We start from the raw sequence: 6,937 nt of genomic DNA, 5'->3' as shown, positions 1-6,937 counted from the left end.
ACTAAGAGGAGGATCTCATTTAGGGGGAGTTTTGTTTAGTCAAAAGGAAAAGCATTTGAAACAAGGGGAGAAATTTTTAAACTTGAAAATGCTTTGCAAAAATCTTATTCATCTACCTTTGACTATGTTGCAAAAGGACTTTGAAAAGGATTTACAAAAAGAATTTGCAAAAACAAAACATGTGGTGTAAGCGTGGTCCAAAATGTTAAAAATAAAGAAACAATCCATGCACATCTAGTAAGTAACATTTATTGGCTCAATTCCAAGCAACCTTTGCACTTACATTATGCAAACTAGTTCAATTATGCACTTTTATATTTGCTTTGGTTTGTGTTGGCATCAATCACCAAAAAGGGGGAGATTGAAAGGGAATTAGGCTTACACCTAGTCCCTAATTAATTTTGGTGGTTGAATTGCCCAACACAAATATTTGGACTAACTAGTTTGCTCTAGTGCATAAGTTATACAGGTGCCAAAGGTTCACACTTAGCCAATAAAAAGACCAAGTTTTGGGTTCGACAAAAGAGCAAAGGGCCAACCGAAGGCACCTCTGGTCTGGCGCACCGGACTGTCCGGTGTGCCACCGGACATGTCCGGTGCACCAGAGGACTCCAGACTTAAACTCGTCACCTTCGGGAAATTCCAGAGGCGACTTCGCTATAATTCACCGGACATGTCTGGTGTGCACCGGACTGTCCGGTGTGACAAGGAAGAGCGGCCTCAGGAACTCGCCAGCCTCGAGAATTCACTTCGGCTGCCTCGCTATAATTCACCGGACATGTCTGGTGTACACCAAACTGTCCGGTGTAACAGCGGGGCAACGACTACTTCAGGCGCCAACGGTCACCTGCAGGCGCATTCAATGCGCGTCAGAAGCGCGCAGAAGTCAGGCATGCCCATACTGGCGCACCGGACATTGAACAGTACATGTCCGGTGTGCACCGGACATCCAGGCGGGCCCAGAAGTCAGAACTCCAACGGTCAGAATCCAACGGCATTGGTGACGTGGCTGGCGCACCGGACATGTCCGGTGTGCACCGGACTGTCCGGTGCACCATACGACAGTCAGCTCCCACCAACGGTCAAGTTTGGTGGTTGGGGCTATAAATACCCCAACCACCCCACCATTCATGGCATCCAAGTTTTCCACTTCTCAACTACTTACAAGAGCTCTAGCATTCAATTCTAGACACACCAAAGAGTTCAAATCCTCTCCAAATTCCACACAATGCCCTAGTGATTAGAGAGAGAGATTTGCTTGTGTTCTTTCGAGCTCTTGCGCTTGGATTGCTTTCTTCTTTCTTGATTCTTTCTTGTGATCAAACACTCACTTGTAATTGAGGCAAGAGACACCAATCGTGTGGTGGTCCTTGCGGGAAGTTTGTTTCCCAAGTGATTTGAGAAAGAGAAGCTCACTCGGTCCGAGGGACCGTTTGAGAGAGGGAAGGGTTGAAAGAGACCCGGCCTTTGTGGCCTCCTCAACGGGGAGTAGGTTTGAGAGAACCGAACCTCGGTAAAACAAATCCGCGTGTCACACTTCTTATTCGCCTGCGATTTGTTTTCCGCCCTCTCTCGCGGACTCGATTATATTTCTAACGCTAACCCGGCTTGTAGTTGTGATTATTTTTGAGAATTTCAGTTTCGCCCTATTCACCCCCCCTCTAGGCGACTTTCAGTAGATTTATTAAGCTAGATATATTTTAATTAGGATAAGTTAGGATCTTTTGAGATGAGATGGATCTATGAGTGTAGGATATAATCTTTTTAAGATATGATGGATCTATTAAAATATATTCTAGTGGGGGATATTCTTAGTTTGTATAGTCATTTTATTTATTTATATTTATGCCTATATGTATATGCAGATGTAATTGTGGGCATTACTCCACAACCCATCACACTCAATTAAAGATCCAAATCAGACAAATATCATAAGAACAAACATTCAAGTGCATAGATAAAAATACTTTTGTTTTTATTCCTAAGATTAGGTTTCCTATTCCTAAAAGTCAATTTAGGCACATGATTTTAAAGTGTGAAATCCACATTTGTCTTTAGAAGGAAAAGATAAGAATAATCAGAGTAAAGCGGAAATAGATGAGGAAAGATTAAGAAAAGTTTAGAAAAGAATCAGAGTAGCAAAGGTAAGTAAATAAAGGTTGTCCAGTTCTATCTAGGTTTCGTCCTACAGTCAACATTCCTCTGATACCACTTCTGTCACACCCGGGTTTCAGGGGCACCAAGACCCGGGCGTGAACATAATCACCAGGTGTGCTGGGACTAAGTCTCACACATATGATGAATCATGGCATAGGATCGAATGTCACATCTTTACTACATAACAAGAGTTCTATACAAAATAAATAATTACATTATAAGGAGACAACGGTCCAGCAACCCAAAGTTGACTGGGAGACGACGGTCTAGACCTCTCACGAATACATCGCAGCAGCCTCCATGCGCCTCCTCCTGTGGTACCTGTTCTTGACCTGTGGGGGGGTGTGAGACAGCAAGAGTGAGCTCATATACGTTCATAGCTCAACAAGTTGTGGGGAATAATGTATATGAACTCGCCAAAGGTGGGAGCTCATGTGAAGTGTAAGGCTTACCAAAGAGGATGGTTGAAGCTGAGCATTGCTTTTAAAGTTGGTCAAAATTTTATTAGCAATTACTAAGTATAAGTAAATACCAACCCAATTAAGTAATAGAACAAAAGTAACATCACCTGCGATGCAATGCATATGACATATTGAATTTAGTTCCATAAATTAATCATGTGAGGGTCCGAGCTGCTCATGACCGTGAGCACGGCTAGTATACCGGTTTTACACTCTGCAGAGGTTGCACATCTTTACCCACAAGTCATGTTACCCATTTGCCACGGGGTTGTACGGGCCCCATACACCTCTACCAAGGAAGCGAGGCAGGGTAACACTACGAGGCCTTTACAAAGTTCCACTAGCTTCAGAAAACCCGCTACTGTTTATAGGAAGCTCCAATGCAGGGATCCCTCGCCTGACCGCCATCGCAGCAAAATCAACCAAGGACCTCCCCACACTGACCACTCCCCTACTGCCCTTGCCCCTTTCAGGTGAGGTAGTCTTCCACTAGCTTTCCTAATTAATCAGCCAAGGGCGTCCCATTAAACCCTTGTGGTAGCACTGTTTTCCCGGGTGGTCGCTCCATGTTCCAATTAACATAATGATCTTATCATGAACAATAAATAACAGCTGATAACAAAAGTATAATCATGAATAATGTTTATCTCAATGCCCAAAACCACATATAGCACTAGCAAGTACTACCCAAAAAGTTCAATGGTAAACAAGGCATAAAGATAGACAAACTAGAGAAACCTATTAGGTCCCATCAAAATTAACCTATGCAGATCATTATGATTAATTAGAACATGACTGGGTAAAAGAAGTGATCAAGGGCACAACTTGCCTGGGACTTGAGATTCCAGGTACCACTTGCTTTTCAGATGACTCGTGACCTCGCGCTAGTCGTAGCAATACAAACAAACATGGTATAGGCAAAATAAACATCACACCAAACATATATGCAAAATACATATTAATAATCTACATTAAAATAAGATCACATGAACAAGAATTATTAATTTTGGAGTTATAGATTTTAAGTTATGGAATTCCAAAGATTCTAGGTGTTTTGTACAAGATTAATTAGCATATCAATTTTAATATGGCTTTCATGTCAAAGCAGTGACACAAAATGATAAACAATAATATTATAAAATTATAGAAATTGGAATGGATTAATTTGGACTTCATATAAATTTTCTATGAATTAAACAAATTCTAGCCATTATTTTCATATTAAAAATCTATTTCTAAATTTATTTCCCTGATTTCTTAATTCTCTGGTCTCGCGCAATATTATTAGAAACAGCAGGGGCTAACTCGCAAATCTCCCCAAGACTCAGGATTCCCCACAGAGTGGACTGCGGGTTGAATATGCCAAAGATTAGGGGCTCTTTAGCAAAAGATCCCGGCCGAAGGGGTATCAAGAATCCAGGGCCGTTGGATATGACTCACACGGCTCGGATTAGAACCGTCCAGGGACGAACTGGTATGCAACCACAGACGCCAGATCACAATTGGGCGGCCAAGATTTGATCCGAGAAACGGCAGGTAATGGAGTCAATCTAGACCATTGGCGCATGAATCTACGGCCTGGATCTAATTGAGTGAAAGAGTACCTTGCATCACAGCCCTTCGTTTCGATCCAACGCTCCCCAGGTCATCTTCCCCAACACGCCCAGCGCTAACGCGACATCCTCTGCCCGCGATTCTTCATCGCGGCGGCGGATGCCAGAGCTCCCTTTCGTTGACGGGCGTGAACGTGAACAAGATCCAGACGCCACGACTCACCCAGCCAAAATGCCCGCGCCACCCAGAGATTAAGCAGTGCAGGGGGTACCGGCTTGTTCGCACTGGCTGTCGTGCGGTGGAGTTTTGGAGAGGCAGAGCAACTTCCTCCCCCGGTGAGCGACGAACCGAGTCCAACCATCCCAACCCCGCACGTGAAGAAGATCCGCACCGCTGCTCTCCATCTCTCTCCCTTTCCTCTTCCCTCTCGGCGGCCATGGCGGTCGTGGCTCTCGGTTCGTCAATGGTGGCCAAGGGACTGGGGCGACAGGGATTTATAGTCCTGATGAAGAAAAAACCGGCGGACATCTCGCGACTTGAATGAACGGAACACGACGCGGAGAGTGGATTTCGCCCGCCAGGTTCGCGTTCTGTTGGAGATGAACGACCTGGCAGAGGGGGCCCACCGGCAGGACACCGCGCCCTACACGCTTGCGCGGACAGAAAGGATAGGAAGAGAGCCTGGATTAATGGCCCCACCCGTCAGAGGAGCCCGCAGCGAGTGATTATGGTGCAGAGCTTAGGTGGACCGATGGAGGAGAAATTCAGCCCATTTCTCAGGTAAGCAATTTATTTCTTTTTATTTTGTTTTCTATTTCAATTCCAAATTACAAATTTGAATTTAGGTCTGAGTTTCATCTGCACAAACAAAAGTATTCCAACATGAATATGATTTGTTTTAATTTATTTTATTTATTATACTATTTACACAAATGATTTTAAATATGAAATTCATAAACACTAAAATAGAGAATAGGTATTTTAAGAATTAAAATCTCTAGTTTATAAAATCCTTTTGAGAATAATTATAAATGTCTATTTCAGCAGAGGAATAACTAAAATCATATAGGGGTTACTTTTATTAAATCTTTTATTAATAGATTGTTTAACTAATTCTACATAGTTTACTACGACAATCATTCATATTTGGACCTTTTATTTAACCACTTATTTCAAAACATAACTATTTTTACTTCAGAATATTTTTTCCCTAAATTACCCAAAATGATATTTTGGGGTGCTACAAATCCAGCGTATGATGGTCAATCTCAACAACACTACCTGGGCACGCCTTCTCCACTCCAACTTTGAAAGTGTATAATAAGTTAAAGCTTTCCTTCCATGGGCCATAAATCTTGTCAAGAGCCATTTCCTTGCCATAATACACTCTCATGTAAGGCACCAAAATGTTGTACTTCTCTTTAATCTTCTTTACCAGTTCATTTGTACCAATGCATGGGTTATCTGTCACCCATTCTAATACTGCATCTGCACACCATCTACTTTTAGCTACCTTATGTGACCCTTTTCTTTCACTTGGACAAGTGTGAGGAGATGGATTCACTTTGACCTGAATAATTGTACTATTCTGCATACAGGCAGCATGTATCCTCCATTGACACCTCTCAAATACACAATGAACAGTCATTCTAGTTGGCTCACTCTTGTCAATTACATAATCATACGCACCTTTGATGCAATAGGTAGCAAGTGCATTCCTAAATTCGGTCATCGATGCAAATGTGCTGCCTTCTTTTAAGGATGGATTATCTCTGTCATAATCATTTCTTGGTACATCATTACCCTCTCCTTGCTCATCCACCCCCATAGCTATGTTTTCCTCCTCCTCTTCATCAGTCTCTTCAAATTATGCCCCTGTGAAAATGTCTCCATCATAGTCCTCAAATTCTAGCATATCCCACTTGTCAACAAACTCAGGGTACTGTCTCTCATCATCATCAGGAGCAGCAACTACTTCTATTGGTTCAACCTCATCATCGGGAATAATATGATTCATCCTATTTCATAGGAAATAACGATGTTAAGAACCCATATAGGCAAAGGGTGGCAACATTTAAAGAGAGTAGAGGGTTATGCTCCTTGCTTGGAGGAGACTGCTGCTGCTGTCAAGAAGATCGCGCCGGCGACTGGATCTCACACACTACTGTCAAGAAGATCACGCCGATGATTGGATCACACACACAACAGCAGGCCGAAAGCTTGCAGTGCCTCAAGAGCGCGAGCTGGGGCGCAGAACCGGTGAAGCATCGAGAGCAGGGGCGCGGACCAACTGGAGGCACGTAGCAGCGTGTCCCTCCCAGCGGCGGCTTCCTCCCTCTCGACGTCGTCTTCATCCCTACCGGCGGGGCGCCCCCACGAAGCAGCCTCGGACTGGAGGCACGGAGCGCGGGGATGGAGCAGCAGGTCCCGGTGGCTGTCTTCCCTCTCGCCTCTAGCTCTGGGCAGAGGACCTCGGGCTCGAGCACGACGTTTGTTGAGATCCGCCGCCCAGCTCTGGCCTTCCAACGGGGAGATCCACCGCCCAGCTCTGGTAAGGCGATAGCTCCCTCCCATGGCGGGCGTGGTGGCTCCTACCAACGGCGTGGCGGGCGTGGTGGGTGGGCGACGACCGGTTGCAGGCCTGGTGGGTGGGCGGCGGCCGGTTGCGGGCGTGGTGGGTAGGCGGTGGCCGGTTGCGGGCTGGAGACCGAAGCCTGCTGCCGAGCCGAGTTGCTGTTGAGTGGAGTGGGGATTTTTTGCAGTGG

The 6,937-nt window shown here is 44.8% G+C and overlaps 1 pseudogene; it reads right to left on the bottom strand.

Annotated features, from left to right (window-relative positions):
* Window positions 1–5,412: 5,412 nt before the first annotated feature.
* On the bottom strand, window positions 5,413–6,189 carry LOC103655339 (uncharacterized; annotated as a pseudogene).
* Window positions 6,190–6,937: the final 748 nt, after the last annotated feature.

The sequence above is a fragment of the Zea mays genome, chromosome 4 (genome assembly GCF_902167145.1).
Source record: "Zea mays cultivar B73 chromosome 4, Zm-B73-REFERENCE-NAM-5.0, whole genome shotgun sequence".
NCBI classification, from domain to species: domain Eukaryota; kingdom Viridiplantae; phylum Streptophyta; class Magnoliopsida; order Poales; family Poaceae; genus Zea; species Zea mays.
Note: the sequence above shows the minus strand (reverse complement) of the source record. Positions and strands in the feature narration are given on the sequence as shown.